The sequence below is a fragment of the Thermobia domestica genome, chromosome 8, assembly GCF_964235325.1.
Source record: "Thermobia domestica chromosome 8, izTheDome1.hap1.1, whole genome shotgun sequence".
In the NCBI taxonomy this organism is placed as follows: Eukaryota; Metazoa; Arthropoda; class Insecta; order Zygentoma; family Lepismatidae; genus Thermobia; species Thermobia domestica.
The window spans coordinates 291,610,291-291,629,418 of record NC_137461.1 but is presented as its reverse complement, the minus strand read 5'-3'; the positions used below and the strand labels follow the sequence as shown (position 1 = coordinate 291,629,418).

At 37.2% G+C, this 19,128-nt stretch overlaps 1 pseudogene across 1 annotated transcript in view; it reads left to right on the top strand.

The window, feature by feature from the left end:
• LOC145692606 (putative multidrug resistance-associated protein lethal(2)03659) overlaps positions 1-19,128 on the top strand; it is a 99,109-nt pseudogene that overhangs the window by 29,306 nt on the left and 50,675 nt on the right. Inside the window, exons 7-8 of the transcript XR_014132623.1 lie at positions 5,808-6,061; positions 11,780-11,859. The product of XR_014132623.1 is annotated as a putative multidrug resistance-associated protein lethal(2)03659 (transcript). The remainder of the gene's footprint in view (positions 1-5,807; positions 6,062-11,779; positions 11,860-19,128) is intronic.

The window sequence follows — 19,128 nt, the reverse complement described above, 5'->3', positions numbered from 1 at the left end:
CAGCAGTGTTTCCCAACCGGTGTGCCGCGGCACACTGGTGTGCCCCGAGGAAATGAAAACAAAATTATTAATTATATAGCAACCAAATTACAAGACAGGAAAAATGTGTATTTTTATTTCACATTACTATGAACCTCTACAATGGAAAAAAATACTGTAATTGTAATATATTAATGTATATACATACATTACTACTACACAGACTGTATTTCGAAAACAGAATTTTATTAATATTTAAAAATTGTGACGTATATTAACCATGTTAATAAATTATAGGTTTCACACTGTGTTACTTGTCTGTACATTTTTAATGTTCAAAAAAAGTATTTATTATCATTGTATGACCATTATTGCTTCTTTATTGTTACAGGTTATTTCGTAACTTGAAATTTTAAAATCTCATTCTACCCTTTCGACAAAGCAAACACTCATACAAATTACCTCCATTTGTTTTAAAAGTACAAGTGATTTGTTTGTTCGTTTGTTATTTAGTGATCTTCCTTAGTGAAAGGTTGGATACAGTCTTCAAAAAGTAAGTTTACTTTTAAAACCCTGAGTCCTATATTTCGTTGGAATTGTTTTCTATTTTTGAATTAGAATGAAAAATAAGTATAAAGATTTACGATGGGGGGAAACCAGTGATCGAGCTTTTTTTTTCTCTGTAAGAAGGTGGTCAGTAATCACAGAAAAAATTACGACGGTATTTTCTATTTACTACTACTACTAATAATAATAATATCTATGAGTGTGCCGCGAGAATTTAAGTTACACCCGTTGTGTGCCGCAAGAATTTAAGTTACACCCGTAGTGTGCCGCAAGTTGAAAAAGGTTGGGAAACGCTGTGTTACAGTGTGGGCAGTGATATCGTGGTTTTCTGCAAGTTCCATCATAGCCCTGCATGGAATGATGAATGCTAAGGCGTATGAGGCCATTTTGGGGTACCAGGTTCTACCCATGACCCAAATATTGTTCCCTGATGGTGATGCCATCTACCAAGATGACTTGGCACCCTGGCACGCTGCAAAAACGGTGAAATCATGGTTTGAGGAGCATGACCAGGAGCTATCACACCTCCCCTTGGTCCAATAATCACCAGATCTGAACATCATTGAGCAATTGTGGTCTGAGTTAGAAAGGCGTGTTTGGTCTCATTACCCTCCACCAGCATCTCCTAAGGAACTGGAGCATGTGTTGGAGAAACAATGGTACAAAATTCCACACACCACGATTTAGGAGCTGTATTCGTCTATTCCACGTCAGATCCAAGCTGTTTTGAACGCAAAAGGAGGCCCCACACCATACTACTTATGATTTTCACACTTTTGCAAGCGTTTTAGATTTTTTGTCCAACTCTTGTATCTGTTTATCCATAAATACAGAAATAAAATCGAGTTCTTTGTTAAATTATTACGAAAAAAAAACGATTATAGTGACCAGGATGATACATGAAGCCTGGGCTTTACACAAATCATAGAACCGCTTTCCCTCACGTGTGATGCATCGGAAGAACTCGGGATAATTCGTGGAGTTGCCAGTAATAGACAAGCTATGTGATCTGCCATGTTTTTATTTTCTTTCTAATGTACTGTTGACTTTTACAGATGAAAATTGATCAAAGTATCTCCCAGTCACGGTATTGAGTTCAACGTATCCAACCGTTTCCAGTAATCCCACTTCTGAAACTAATTTTTAATTTTCCTTTCTGCATTGATAAAATTACAAAAATGAGGATACATTTAAACCGTTTAAAATATAGTTTTTAAACACTACTTTTGTTAATCTGTTTTTTTGTCATTAAAATCATTCTTCGTCAAAATTTTAACGAAGAAAGAAACAACGTGCCAATTAATACAGATGTTGCAATGATGTTTTAAACAAGATACTAAAAGTCTCCTGAAATCCCATCTGACATTTACCACCATATTGGAAAATGGCCACTGGAAGTGTGACATGAAGAATACCCTGATAAAAATAGCAAATCTTTGTTATGTTTGAACATAAAGAAATAAATTTAGCGTCATTTTATAGAACATGAATAACACAATATTTTTATAGAGAAACAAGTTTTCATAAAACGCATACTTTTACAAATATTTAGCACTAAATTCTAAAATTCCGAAAACTATATGCGAACTGATTTAAAATTTTATTGAACTTAGAAAGTAATTATTAACAAGTTTACATTTGACATAGATGTTGCTAAAGATTATTTAAATGACGTACTAAAACCCCACTTTTTCGTTCGCCATATTGGAAAATGTCCAATGTCCGAAATAATTGAAACATGATATTTTTTAAAAGTGAAGTACAAAGTCTCGACAGGGCTAAAGATTTGAGAAACTGTAAATGTTGGGATCAATGTTGGTGAGAGGCGAGAAACATTATGATGTTGTTAAGATTATCTTCCGCCATCTTGGAATCAACTTGTTTCTTTTAAATGCCAATATGGTCGTGTGACATATTAAGAAACTTCCTCGTTTGAAGAGAAACCCAATGGAAAGGTTATTTTTCATAAACCTACAACGGTATTCAGGTTATGAATAGAATTAAGGATGTGTTATGTCTGAAATGCTGTGAAATGTGCTGTGCGATGTTTTGGATTGAAGGATACTGTAAAGTGAAAAACAAGATTTGTAACATCTCGCATTAAGTATTCTTTAATCACCAGGAACAAATACAATCACATGACATGTTCAACATGTTCTCTGTTCTGTTATATATGCGTCCTTAACCGGGTGACCCATTGTTTGTGCATTCTGCGAAGCACTGTCGATGATATTTGTTCACGGGCCGTAATGATTCTCCTTTTCAGGTGGTTAATGTTATTAATTTTACACTGGTAGACAATAGCTTTAAAGTGTCCCCAATGATAAAAATCCAACGAAGCTGGGTCGTGGGGCCTTGCTGGCCACTCAACTGGTCCATGCCAACGTATTTAGCAACCGCGATACTTTTCATTGAGCCATCGATTACATTACGAACATGATGCGGCGGTGGCCCATCTTGTTGCTAATGTTGAGAAAATCTCCCTTTCTCGTTCAATAAAAGTGGCATAAGTATATTTTCATATTGTACAACATCTAAAGTCTCATCAATGAAAAAAATCGCATAAATTTTTCGCTCCATATTCCACACCACACCATTATCTTACCTGCACCTTGTATCTTTGATGCATCTATCCAATTAAGATTTGTGTTAGCCCAGTACCGAACATTTTGGTTGTTAACCTCACCTGTTACACAGAAATTTGCTTCATCACTGAAAAGAGGAAACACTGGGTCACGAGCTATCTGAGCCAACGTCTCCATTGGTCTATCAGGATCTTCCACTGACAGTTAATGTTTCAACTGTAATTTGTAAGGGTACACATTTCTCTTTTTAAGATTCCTTGAACACTTTTGACACTAACATTATGTTCACTTGATAGTCATCGTAGGACTTTTCACCAATACACACAACACAGCTGCTGATGTATCTGGATTAGTTGCACTTCGTGGTCGTCCTGATCGAGGTAAATCATCAACATATCCGTTGTCCTGAATTTGCAAATTAGTTTTCGTACAGCACTGTCTGTCACAGGGTTACGATTAGGATGTCGCTCATTGAAGACGGCTGCTATTATTACTGAACTACGTCCTCCTGCCAAAAGGATAATTTTGATTATTTCCTCTCGAGCATCACATTCCGTCCTACCTACAAGAATAAAAATAGAGCCAGTCAGTTTCCATTCATACTTTGTTCCACACACAACAAAATTTAAGTCTAAAAGATAATACAATAATCCTAAATTCATTCACAACTTCAAAACCGTTGCAGATTTTGAAAAAAAAAACCTTAGGATTTATCGATACTGGGCAAAATGCTCAGTACTAGGCTAATACAAATCTTAATTGGATAGATGCATCAAAGGTGCAAGGCGCAGGTAAGGTAGTAGTATGGTGTGGAATATGGAGCGAAGAAAAATATTCGATCTGTTTTCACTGATGAGAACTTGGATGTTGCACAATATGGAGATAAGCTTATGCCACTTTTGTTGAACGAGGAAGGGAGATTTCCTCAACATTGGCAACAAGATGGGCCACCGCCGCATTAGGTTTGCAACATAATCGGTGGCTCAATGAAAAGCATCGCCGTTGCTGAAGACGTTGGCATGGACCAGTTGAGTGGCCAGCAAGGTCCCACGACACAACTCCGTTGGATTTTTATCATTGGGGGCACTTTAAAGCTATTGTCTACCAGTGTAAAATTAATAACATTAACCACCTGAAAAGGAGAATCATTACGTCCTGTGAACAAATGTCACCGACAGTGCTTCGCAGAATGCACAAACACTGGGTCACACGGTTAAGGATGTGCGTATAATAGAACGGTAGACATATTGAACATGTCATTTGATTCTATTTGTTTTATGTGATTGTACAAAGCTTGTTGTTCACTTTACAGTATCCTTCAATTAGAGACATCGCACAGCACATTTGAAAGCATTTCAGGGGGCGCGGTGGCTCAGTGGTAGAGCGTTCACCTCTGGTGCTTGGGGTCCCGGGTTCGATCCCAGCCCCCGCCAAGTGAACTTTGTGGTGGACAAACACCGTGCTCGTGGGTTTTCTCGGGGTTCTCCCGTTTCCTCCCACTTCCTCCATTCCACCATTTCACTCATCTTTCATCATCACCGTCTCCTTTAGCCTAACCGGCATAACCGTGGGACGTAAAACTTAAAGATTTGAAAGCATTTCAGACATAATATATCCTAAATCTATTCACAACTTCAAAACTGTTGTAGGTTTATAAAAAATAACTTTCCCATTGGGTTTCTCTTTGAACGAGGATGTTGTTAATTATGTAACACGACCATATTGCCATTTAAAATAAACAAATTGATTCCAAGATGGCGGACGACAATCTTAACCACGTCATAATATTTCTCCGCTCCCACCAACATTGATCCTAATTGACTTCGGATAGACTGCATTTACACTTTCTCAAATATTTAGTCCGGTCCAGACTATTTCACTTTTAAAATATCATGTTTCAATTATTTCGGACATTTGGACATTTTCCAATATGGCGAACGAAAAAGTTGTGGGGTTTTAGTACGTCATTTAAATAATTTTTACCAACATCCATGTCAAATTTCAACTTGTTAATAATTACTTCCTAAATTCAATAAAATTTTAAATCAGTTCGACGGTAGTTTTCGGAATTTTAGAATTTAGTGCTAAATATTTGTAAAAGTGTGCGTTTTATGAAAATTTGTTTCTGTATAAAAATATTGTGTTATCTACGTTCTATAAAACGACATTAAATTTATCTCTTTATGATCAAGCATAACAAAGTTATTGTTATTTTTATCAGGGTATTGTTCATGTTACACTTTCAGCAGCCATTGTCCAATATGGCGGCGAAGGTCAGGTGGGATTTCAGGGGAATTTTAGTATGTTGTTTAAAACATCACTCTCAACATCTGTACCAATTTTCAGCTTGTTGCTAATTTGTTCCTTGCTTTTTGGTAATTTGACTGCTATTTGGCTGAAATGGGTATCCTGTAGGGGGATGAAGGTTTAAATTTGTCACGAAGTATAACGGGTTCACCACTTGAAACGAACTTTTGAACTTAGCACTTGGGCCGAGCTGGGTTTTTATATTGGTAGCATTTTTGGAGGCTTTGAAAAGCACCTGTATGAACCCTTCTAACTCATATAGTGGATTATCATTGCTGCAGCTTTTCTGCCGGCTGTAGTATAGTTTCCATGACATATAAAATAACTGTCATGTATATACAATAAGCACGATGTTGTTTGTATTTAAAGGATCAATCAGGAGGAAGAGTGGCTGACTTCTAGAAGTACAAGTTCATGGCCTTCAGCAACAATGGATGCTGTCCTTAATCGAGATCTCTGTATGTACATCTACGTTGGACTAATTGTGGCAACTGCAGTGGTAGCTATTGTACGATCCTTATTTTTCTTCTTCGTCTGCATGCGAGCATCCACAAGGCTACATGACAAGATGTTCAACAGCATCACAAGAGCTCGCATGAGATTCTTTGATACAAACCCGTCGGGTAAGAAAGTCTACTCTCTTTTCTACATATAATTAATAATTGGCAATGCAGGACACGATTTCTTTAATATAATTAAACTACATGTAATCAATATAAACCATGTGCATACAAGAAAAACCAAGGTTTTGATTTATTACAAAGGTTATCATACGAGATGTAGAGTGTTTATTCACAGCCAGAATCAAAGAGCAAAGAGTTTTAGATGCGAGCAATCACGTATATCTTTTCGTCGACAGCGTAGGACTGAAGCAAGAGTCACTTTCATTACACCATACATATTTACTAAAGTGTGGGAAGAAATCGCCAATAAGTTGAATGTATTCCTCGTCACAAAGAGTACTTACATTGAGATTAAACATTCCAACAGTGTACGTAGAAGAACTCTAAGAGCAGTGTTGTAGTCTTAAAGTTTTCAGAGGGTATACGCTGTTTTGTGATCATCTATGACTGTCATAAAAGACATAGAAGGCATTTTTAATGAAAATGTAAAACGCATGTATTAATTCAATTGAAATATAAAGGATACGTTACTGTTTTATAATCTTAAAGCATTTCATGCTATTTTCTTGATGACACTTCTTACAAATCACAACTTCTCAAGACTCCCACCAACCATTCATGCCGCCATTCTATCCATACCTGCTGGATGCGCATGTCCTTCACTCCTCTGTCTCAGGCTCCAGGTCCGTGCGTCTTAAAACCACAAATCCGTTTATCGTAAATAGGCCATAGAATAGTTGGCATTAAAAAAATAGTCCATATACGAGGCTTATCTTTCTACTGTGCTCGATCGTAGTTTTAAATGCCGGATGATCGGACCGGCACAACACCCATTCTAGATGCCCAGTGGTTGACTGCAGTTTCGAAAAACTTGGCAATTGGGACACCACATCCCGACGCCGGTTAATCATTTGAGTCATGGACCCAAATAAATAAATAAATAAATAAATAGAAACAAAACAAAAGTAGAAAGTACTATACACTTTGAAGCAGAAGGTACAGTCCACAGCAAAGACCCTGCAACATCAGCATGTAAGTTTATTGTGAAACTAAGCCTAACAGCGAATCAACATAACGTCTAAGCGGCACGAATCACGCAGGAGAAACCTCGGCGTCCTCCCCTGCACACTTATTTTGGAGCAAAAGACTTAGTCGTTTCACAATAAACTTACATGCTCATGTTGAAGGGTTTTTGTCGCGGACTGTACACTCTAATGACTAAGATTAAGCAGAGGGTGTACAGCGTGTACCGCCGTGTACCCTCGAATACAGCGCTGTCTAACTAGTGACTCTTATTTGTGTGAGTTCAGTAGCACGTACTTGGTTCATTAAGGACGCCCAGTCAGCAAAACTTTGGTCCCGGGCTAAAAGGTAGGGTGTGTAACTGTAAAAGAGTAACACTTTTCGAATTGAATTGAATTGAATTGAAAATGATATTGTTAATGAGACGACGTTTGGAGGTCGAAAGTTCAAGGTCATATTTTCGGCAGAAATAGGTACCTCTTGAAATTTGGGAAGTGTCTACTGGTCTATCTAGTAACCTTCGATGGATGAATGGAGGCATAGCTTAAGGTTATATCTTGTATTAGAGAATGCGATATGTCATGGTCCAGGGTGCCTTGGACCAGGAGGCAAGGGTTATTGTACCCTTCAGTAAATTTTGAAACGAGAAGTACATTGACCCACCTTAAAATTTCATGTAACTTTCAATCCAGAATGGGTGTATAAATTCAAATTTAGTTATTTGTAGTAGATGGAAGACAGTTATTTTAAGTAACAAATAACAATGACTCCCAATACACAACACACAGCGTTACACATATCATATTAGACATAAAATATTCGTCTTCACAATGCAATACTTACCACAAAGCTTCAAACCATCCTTCTGAAACAATGGACCGCACTTCGTTGCTCTCGATCTTATAAACCACTACGTCTATCACATACATTGACTGTCTGTCTTTCGCGCGTAGCTCCTACCAATCGAAATGGGACAAAACACATTCACCATGCGCTATCTACCTATACACTAGCTCCATCTACAGACTTACGCCAACGTGTTCGGAAATGCAGGTCCCTGACAGAATTGCAAACATGGTGAAATTGCGCCACCTACCTTATTTCTAAATTGTATAACGGTATGAATAGTATTTATTTTTAATAATGGTGTTAAGTTTTTAATAATGGTGAAAATTATGGTTTATTTTTAATAATGGTGAAAATTACTTTCACAGGAGCCTGTTGCGAGGCTATCGAATGGAATGCCATTTGTTAGTCCATTTACTACGACTCTCTCTTCACCCGACTGACTGGCATTGAATTGTTTTGTGAAGTGAATTTTTCTTTTTTGGTTTTATTGTGCATGTCTTAATGTACAAAAAGGCAAGCTTTTCTATTGTTTGTCGCTGTGTCTTACTGGAGCCCTAGCAGTCAAGGTCTCGGTTGTTTCGGTCAGCTACTGTAGTGTAGAAAGTAAATTGCGTTGTAGAATTTTCACTTACAACGAGAAGGCAGACTTTGGTAAGTGAACTTCGGGGCCATTTTTTGCGATGTGGTAGTGCACATTTACAGAGTTAATATTACAAACTGGGAGAGCGCAATGGCCAAAAATAACAAAGGAAAACAGTCTTAAAGTTTTCTACTCGCTGCATATACGGTATCGTAAGACGCGCTTACTTATTAAGTGACGGCGTGGCAGAGTGAGAAGAACCTAAGACTCAAGTGCAAAGGGTCTCGGGTTCGATTCCCATTCGAGTGAAACTTTTATTTTCGTTTTTTGCTTTAAGTAATAAAGTAGCATTTGTAACTATAAGTAAAACATTAATTCACCATATGTTTATAATGTATTAAAACAACAGAAATTTTCAATCACTTGTTAATCTTTCAATGCTCCATGTTAACTAGCAAGAAAATTTAATCTATTTCGTAAATATACTGATATCACGAGTTATATTATGGTTACGACAGTCGCTGTGTAATAAATATTCTTGACGCTTCGTGTCTACATCTGTTGACAGTGTGCGAATTACAAAGGAGTTGAGGGGGAAATCCCCTTTGCTAATAGTGGATGTTGCTATAAGCAAAGGAGATTTCCCCTCTTTTCCTTGTAATTCGCACACTGTCAATAGATGTAGACACGAAGCTTCAAGAACATTTTTACACAACGACTGAGGTAATAATAATATTTACGGAAGAGAATGAATTTTGTTCCTAGTTAACATGGATCATTGAAAGATTTTACAAGTGATTGAAAATTTCTATTGTTTTAATACATTATAAACATATGGTGAATTAATATTTTACTTATAGTTGCAAATTGCTACTTTATTGGTTGAAGCTAAAAACGAAAATAAAAGTTTGACTCGAATGGGAATCGAACCCGGGACCCTTTGCACTTGAGTCTCAGGTTCATTTCACTCTACCACGCCGTCACTTGACAAGTTTACGATACATGCGGCGAGTAGAAAATTTTAAGACGATTTCTCTCGGTTAGTTTTGGCCATTGCGCTCTCCCAGTTTGTAATATTAACTCTTTAAATGTGTACTACCACCTCGCAAGAAATGGCCGCGAAGTTCACTTACCAAAGTCTGCCTTCTCCTTGTTAGTTTTATTACTGTTTGTAATTCGAATGAGAAAATCCGATACAATACAGTTTTTCCGCTGAAGTACGTGAACTTTAGCTGTCATATAGGAAAACCCAAGATAGGGACTTAGGATGTTTATAAGTTCTCTTTAGTTAATAATCCTACGTCGAAAAGGTGACTAGTGGATTAATTGTAATTTTAGAAGATGCTGAGGGCGGAAATGGTTAGAGTTCCGAAGTCTAGATTGATTATGTAATTAAGTTTGTAAATTGGTTGTTGATAAATGATCTTCATGTGTCCAGGTAGAAGTTAAATATATGTTATATTAGAGTAAACGGCTTATTAATTTTAATAATTAAGACACGGAGTAATATAAGGTGCAAGAATAACAGAAGAGATAGTATGTAACCTGTCTCATGGAATCTGTATCAAGAGTAAGGTAGCTCGGCAGACCTTACGAAATTTAATCCCCTAGTAGTGGATTATTTCGTTAATTAATCCAGTTATGATTGGGTTCGATTCTCTAATAAGACGATTCCGTCACATATAGGTGTTGTTTATCGAATAGTTGTTTCTCACTGCGACTTTTGTGTTTGAAAGTGTGAAAGTGAGTTTTTACCTTTAATTTATTCCTTGAGTGCAAGAAAACTAGAAGTCTGGGCCAGGAGAGAAGGATGATCAACCTAACCCACAATTTAACATATCCTTACAATTCAGTTAGATTCATATAGTAATGGCTTTGTGTTCAGAGTTCCTAACCAGATATAGGACAGACCGTGCCTTAAGTCGGGGTCCAGTCTTAAAAAGTAAGGAGTACGGAGCAGAGTAAAGGGAGTACTGTAATCCGTATTATCCATAGACCCGAAGAATAATTAGCAAAAGTCAAATTCTTTAATCACTAGGTCTTATAGAGAATTAGTAGCTCCTTATCCTCTCCATTAGTTATTGGGGAAAGTGGACAGGATTATTGCGAATATCAAGGAAGGAAATGGCGTCTTATAATAGCCAAGCAACCCAAACTCCTCAGAGCATTATTAAGAACAATCAAAGTTAATCTCCATTTAAATCCGTACTTTTTCTTTGTTTCTCTGAAATATCAACTTTCCCTAGACAAGAATAGTTTACACATTATTTCGAACGTTGATGGTAGTGGTATAGTAGGGTAGAGGATTCCTGCTAATTGCAGATAGAAGTTAAAATAATATTTGCAACTTGAGAGCTAGATGAATTCATTTTAACATTATTATTATTTTAACTTTCACAGCATAACTACCACTTTAGAATGTTATTTCAACATAAAGGGTCCGATGTTACGATTAACACAGGCCTGGTGTTATGGTTAATAAAAGTCTAGTGTTACCAGTTCGATACAGGGCCGGCTGCAGCGGTGTTAAACATCTAGGTGAATGAACGAAGAAAGGTTGAACTGCGAACAACATTACAGCGTTCTTTCAATACATACAGTATATCTTGTGTTGTTAGTAATACCATAGTTCAAATTAAGGAACTAAAATTGATGATGCTATTATTCGTCAAGCATTTGCTAAAAATTATTATTACCGGTAGCAAAAGTATCATAGCCGCCTTAAAATCTTGCGTATCAGTTAGACATAGCTTTTATGTAAGTTCGTGTCCTTCGCCTTGCATACATATCATAAATGTCTAAGTAATTGATATTAAACATTTGTATTAATTTTTCATTCTAGCTATGAGTAATGCTTTATATATTTGACATTTATACCAAGTAATAAACAATGTATTATATTTTCTTTAATCTTTCATGTAAATAGTTTTGTATGTATATCAGTTTTCGGACGAAATATACTTTACCAGAAATGCTGCCATCTATTTTTGATGCTTTTAGATTTGTTCTTGATCTATTTCAACGTATGGAGAGTAGCCTATATCAAGGAGTCGATTTAACAACTCCGGTTTTAACAGCTTGATGGAGTTGAAATAGAACCAGGCATGTCAAAATTTAACACAAGTCGGAAAAAACACAAAACCATTGCGTTGGATTAACACAGTTATTTTTAACTATGTACTGTCTATATATATATATATATATATATATATATACTTTAAATGAAATGATTGTGTTTTCCTAACATTACTAATATTATCTCATAGGAAGAATTTTGAACCGTTTCTCAAAGGATATGGGATCAATTGATGAATATCTGCCACAAGTAATGATTGATGCTGTTCAGGTGAGTAAATACAACAGGTGTCATGTATTGTCCATTCACTCATCCCTCGATTATTTGATTGGATTATAGTTTTTCATCTCTCGAATTGCTTATTTCGTGATACTATTAGATGTAAGCTACATTGTAGTAGAACAAGACAATGGTTTTTGTCATAGAATATAACTAGTCTGGTGTGGTAGTACAGTGATAGAGTGTGGCCTATGATTCGATTCCCCTGTTGGGTATACTATCTGCAATGCAATAAACTGTATATGCTTTTTCTTCCTAACGAGGCTGGGCGATAAGCCCCTGCAAGTCCATCATAAATAAGGACGTAATTATTTTACAAACTACTTGGTGAACCTTCGCTAATATAACGGCACTAGTTCTTACAACCTTTCGTTAAAATTATTTAAGAATTGCAAAATGGAGTAAGAGAGAAAACATATAATGACGATGTTTATTTACATAAGCTATACATACAACAAAAGTTAATCTGTTGGTCACTACTGTTTATCTGCTAAACTAGGGTCAAACTCTATGTGTCATAAAAGTTAGTTTAACAGAGTTTAATTAAATAATAAAGATTCTGTCTGACTTACAAAGATCCTTATATTAGCAAAATGATTTGAAATAATACGCCAGGCATACGATGAGCCTTGGATTATATCGCTTAGAACTGTCTTAAGAGTGAATCTATCATTTATGCATTAAATTTTATTACTGGCTACTTACACGTCTCGGCCTCGTCTTGGAAGTCAGCTTCTCGTGTTCTTTTCATGTACCACGATAACTATTTTAATCACACACTAATTATAGGCACTATAATTCACTAGATGCTTCACGTCTTCCTCTTCCACGTCTAGAGCAGCGATCAGGTTGCAGCCCACTACAAACCTTACATGGTCGGGATCTAACTTTGGACCTCTAAAGATAGCATCAGTGGTAGCCCACAGCGAACCTCTTTGCGTGGCTATATAGAACGGTATGGATCTCAGGACCTCTGAGGTAGGCAACAGTCACGGCCCACATCAAACCTCTTTGCGTGGCTTATGGACCTGTATAGAACTGGATTGAACTCTGGATCTCTCGCTTCCGAAATCGAGGCAGCCTGTTAATCAAGAACTCCTTGGTGAACGTGCAGCACCTTGGCCTACCATTCGAGAACGACCCCCGTGACATCAAAACCCGAAGTTTAAATACTGCTTGCTGTTCTTGGTTTTTCAAGTCACGAACTACTTTATGTAATTTCATTTTACTTGGGAAGTTAATTTTTAGCTTGTGTTCCGTGTCTTAATACAGCCATGGAAACTTTTCCAACAGTTTCTTGTTGACTTGTAGGAACACACACCTTTATTTTGTTTAATATTAGAATTAATTTTTTTATATCTTTATCATTCTCCCAGTGTATATTGTCCTGATCCTAGGGGAGCATTACAGTAAGATGTTAGAAGAGGATCCTACGTGATCATAGTCCTGGATACAATAATGATTGTAAAGGTCCTGTTTCACACTAAATGACAACATTGCTTTTTATTTATAATTCGGTCACCTTGCAATATGTAAATCTAGTTTACCTGATGCAGATGTGCAGTCATTGTCCGGAATAGGGTTGATGTGGTGCATACATTTCTCTGACTGAAGCATAAATATTAGTGCACAGCGGATATCTCCTATGCAGTGCACTCTTCTGTGGAATGATTATCTGGCTACTTGCCAGTCTATGACATGTTCTCTTTCGAACTCCGATGACTACACGAATTGAGCTCGCTTACGCCGTTCTCACATATCTCCAACATTTACAGCAAATATAAAACATTGGAACACTCGACCACTACTTTGGCAAATGATGAACTACTTAAACAAGCTCGTGTTTCCTACTGCGTCAGTAGCACAACACTCTTGTCCAAAGTGACGGTACTTCTGATCATCAGAAAATGGTGCTTCTCCGTCATTTCCTTGTGGATGTTCATTTTTCTTTTTCCACTAGTGTGTTTAGGAGCTTCACGAACATTATAAGTATCCTTGTACACGGTGATTTTTTTAAAATAAAACTCATGGATTTCATTTGGGTCTAGAATTTCTTACTGAAGTCCGATTTCCATTCGGTTTGTGGCAAATGATCAAGGAAGGATCGGAGATTTATGGAAGTGTATTTACTTGTTTAAATTCATCCAGGGTAATATCGGTCACGCCTCAAGAAAAACAGCAAATATTCGTCAGTGTACCTTTCAATTGCAATGAGGTCTTGGATTTTTGAAGGGGGGCCGCGGTGGTTCAGTGGTAGAGCGTTCACCTCTAGTGCTTGGGGTCTCGGGTTCGATCCCAGCCCCCGCCAAGTGAACTTTGTGGTGGACAAACACCGTGTGCGTGGGTTTTCTCGGGGTTCTCCCGTTTCCTCCCACTTTCTTCATTCCACCATTTCATTCATTTCTCATCATCACCGTCTCCTTTAGCCTAACCGGCATAACCGTGGGACGTAAAACTCAAAGATTTCATTTCATTTGGATTTTTGAAGCGAAATTGCAGAATAAAAATTAAGTATTAGTGAGAATACAAATTAATTGATAGTGGTAAGAGCCATAAATTACATGTTGAATAGTTATAGCCGATTTTTGCTACAAGCGACGGAAATATTTCTTGCGGACCTGAAAAGTCGATACTGATATCTTCCACAACACCCGCCTGCAGGGTTGGAGGCTTCCCTGTCTCTTTCAGAAGTGACCCTGTTCCATAAAATTTATTCACTGACGATCGTATTATGTTCCTGTCTGGGGCAGACCATGAGAGAAATTTGTTTCTAAAAAACATTTGCTCCAAAAACGTTGAACGATAAACTCATGTTGCTTCAAAGAGTACACGATTGTGTACTCTTACCGTGTCCTAATCATATTCACGTAACAGCACAGAACTGTACGATTCCCAATACAACGGCCCAGTTTCCTGTTAATCTTGGCGTGGTTGCCATCTAACGAAGAAAACTCAAATCTCCGTACCGTACGGCACCTCATTCCAATTGTAAGGTACACTGGCTAAATTTGCTGTTTTTCTTGAGGCGTGACCGATATTTACCCCGTATGAATTTAAAACAGTAAACAATGTCCCATAAATCTGCCATCCTTCCTTCATCATTTGTCACAAACCACATGAAAATCGAACATCAGTTAGAAATTTTAGAACCAAATGAAATCCGTGAGTTTTTTTTTAAATCACCCTGTATTTCGTAATCATCATAGTTTAAGTGGATTAACGTATTTAAATGATATGTCTGATCAAAATGCAATTAAGAATCCACAGGGTGCGAATAAAATTATCAAACTGTTGTCTTAAATTGAAAAACATTACCTGCAGGAAGGTGATACTTCTTTACTTTTCTATGTAATCTTCTTAATCAATGCACAATTTTGCTCATTAGCATAACGACCGGAAGTTGATGAGAAGTCATCTTGCACAGGGGTGCCCATCCCCCCCAAAGCTGATGGCGCACTCCCCCCAAAACTAATAATCTCTTCCCTCCTCAAAACTCAAGTCCTCTAAAAACAATTGCCCAGTGTAGCAGTAGTTTTTATAGTACTAGTAATTGTTATTTTTGTTGTTGTTTTTATTTCCTGTAGTAGTATTATAGAATGCTTGTAGTAGTAGTAGGAGCAGTAGTACGGTAATTATAAAAATGGCATTACTTTTATTAGTAGTCTTGATACTGTACAATACTAAATATGAGCTCCTCCGTGGCTAAGCGGTTAGCGTATGCGCCCTTGGCGCGGGAGACCCGGGTTCGATTCCCGGCGGGAGCTCATGTGGTTCGGATTCCACGTTCATCAGTAGGTCCACGTCTCACATAGCCTCGCTGCTGAATGGGACGCTAAACTAAAATTCAACTCAACTCAATACTAAATATGTTCTATAAGGATATTGAAGGGTGTAAAAACTTCTACACACTGTGTATGGCACAGGTACTCTTTTTTTACAATTAGTATTAAATAGTATTATTTTTTCTTTACAAAATATTGATATAATTCCCTTGTACATGAAAAGTAAGACGCAAGTTACAAGTTATTGAGTTTGATACCAAAAGAAAATGTTATCCTCGAAATTAGCCTACAAAAAGAAGTGATATCCAACAAAAAACATTCTTGTAAAAGAGCCAAGTACGAGTGGCCTTAAAAAGAATTGAAATCACAAAAATAGGCGCCAAGTTCTGGTGGACAACAGTTACAAACACTCACTGGCTCACTTCAAATTTAGATTTGAAACTTGGCTGTTGTCTGTATGGTTACCACTAGCTCACAATTATGTCCAACTACTTTATAATTTTCAACAGGCAACATAGGCAAGTTTCAAATCTAAATTTGAAAGTGATTCCTTAAGTGTTTGTAACTGTTGTTCACCAGAACTTGGCGCTCATTTTTTTGATTTCAATTCTTGGCGCTATTTTAACCGATGTATTGTTCGGTTACGTTTACATTTATTTATTTATTTATTTATTATGGACGACGTATAATACGTAACAATATTCTGTTACTACTTGATGTATGATGAATGATCATATTTTCTATAGTTTTCTATGTGTGTGAATGTGTGATTACATTTTCCAGGATCTGCGAAAAACGAACAACTGCCTAGCTGGCTTCACTCTGTACAATACATGGAGCTGAATATATAGAATACTACTGGAGCGACCTCTCACGGAAAGTCTCTATTGTACACAGTGATGCCACTTTTGAGCTGGTTTTCAGTTTACCGCAGGCCCTGGAAAATGTAATCGCACTAATTCATTTATTATACACCATGTAGCAATTGAATAGCATTACTTATTAAGTGTCGTACATGGTATAAATAAGAAATAAATAAATGCTCCAAGCAGAAAATGGGTAAATTACCTACACAAAGCGATAAACCGACCAGCCCATCCTTTCATATAGCAACTTGCGCGGTACTTCATTCATAGAGTTTCTAAGCAGGGGGTAGAGGGATTCATTCTCGAGATTAAAAAAAAAAAAAAAAAAAAAAAACCCGCATCGTGTTCCAATGTTATTCTGATGACAGTAAAATTACTTATTCGACATTAGAGTAAAATTCTTCCTCAATTTCTTTATTCCCCCCAATTTTTTTCTCGATGGCTAGGGATGCGTTCGAGTCGAGTCGAGACAGAATTTTCCTGACAAAATTCGAGTCGAGACACAGCTCTTCCAATAGAAAAATATATATTTTTCGAGTCGAGACATCACTTTTACAGCATATTTTCGAGTCGAGACAGTCTCAAATCTTGTCTCGTGCGCATCCCTATCGATGGCACAAGTTGCGCCATTCATCCCTCCTGTGGGCGGCCCTTCTCTCTTAAAATGAACGAACCTTTCCTTTCATACGGCTACTTGCGCGTTACTTCATTCATCGAGTATCGAAGCAGGGGGTACGGGGGTTCACCCCGGAAAATTTTTGAAAATTAGCTTCTCAAAATCGTGTTTTAATGCTATTCCGACAGTAAAATTGCTAGTTCGAAAGTAGAGTAAAATCCCCCCCCAAAATTTTTCTCAATGGCGCACCTTGCGCCATACTTCCTCCCTGTGGGCGGCCCTGATCTTGCATAATCTTCAGTTTCCCTCTTCACTGATACTTCCACGTCGCAGTGACGGATCCAGGGGAAGCGATCGCCCCCCAAAATAGGAAAGTTTTTTTTTTTTAATTTTATATCTAAATTGAACTCAGAGTTTGCAGCTCTTAAAAGTAGCTCTAAGTAGCAGTATTACAACCTACCGCCTCCCCCAGAAGTCCGTCCTGGATCCGCCCCTGCCATGTCGTTAAACATGTTGCTCTTGAGGTTGGAGCTTAATTTCGAGAACAGAAAGTTGTCCTTTGGAGCCAAATCTCGCGAATGCAATGGATTGTTGCTGACAGAAACCTGTTTTTGAAAAATCGACGCTTGATAATCTTACAGTTTTGTGAGGCAGCATTTGTTTTGGAGAAGACTCCAATTCCTGGAAATCATTTGTGTCATCTCACGGGTCATTCGTTAGAGAAGCCGCTTCATAATCTCTAGATAGAAACTTCTATTGATGGTTTATGAATAAGTATTAAAAAATACTATGCATTATTTCGGTGCTCGTCTTTTGAGAATCATTGTTTACTGCACAAGTCAGATCCGTACTAGCATGCATTTTCCAGAAATAATCAATTAATTTTGATTTCACGCTTTTTAAAGCTTATTTCTCTACTTCCCGTTCATACGCAAGTTTGTTGACGTTCATGAAGTACAAAAGTCAAATATATGCTGCCAATTTCGAAAAAAGTTCCCTTTATTCCTTTTCGACAAAATATCCTACAAAATGGAAGTCTTTCCGCATGTTGGCATCACTGCTGTCTTGCTGAGTACTAAAGCCCGGATTTACATGTACAAACCAACCCCGAGATATGCATGTAAATATGCACGATATATATAAAAAATATACACTAAAATATGCATTTAAAGTTTTAACATATGCACTGAAATATACATTAAGAAGATAAAATTTCAATTTCTTATAAAAATATCTCATTTTAATGACCTCTTTTGTTTGAACTGTTAACGTCTTCCTTAGGTTTTCTTCTATAAACCCTCTGCGTTTACAGTGAGGAACGTTTTGTAGATCGAATAGTTCCTTTCCACATCAACAGAAGTCATTGATGCATTTGAAAAACACCAAATGTCTTTCTGTGTTAGGTCTCTTCCAGTTCCATGTTTTCACCATTAAGTATATTTACAATGTCACGATTGTTTTGTACACGGGATTTTTGCCTAATACTTGGCAAAGTTTATCTGACGATATTTTCGCAACACCGTGAGTTTCACTGGACAAAATCTGCGATAATTCACCCAACAAGCAGAGTGAATACAGCAAAGCATTGTTACGGCATTCCACCTATCTAATAATTTCAAATATTGTTGAGAAGTCGTTGTGTATGTACTTAATTTTATTCTCAATGCGACTTGTAGAGAAACATTTTTGTAACATATAAATAGCGACCGCATCATCGAGATTTAGTGAGTCTACAACTGTCTTCACGTGATATAACCTCCTGATGCCCAGAGGAAATCATCTACATGAAGGAGGAGGAATTTGTGGTTAATTTTCTAATGGTTGAATGTTTGGGGTTCCAAAGTTAATAATGTGTGAACTTTAAGGGTTTCTGGTTGTACGTATGCGCAGAATCGACTGTAGAACAATTTCTACACTGGGTATATTGGGGATAACAATAGAAATGGGAGCTTATTGGGTCTTTAGCACTATGAAAACTGTTTAATGCTAGACATGT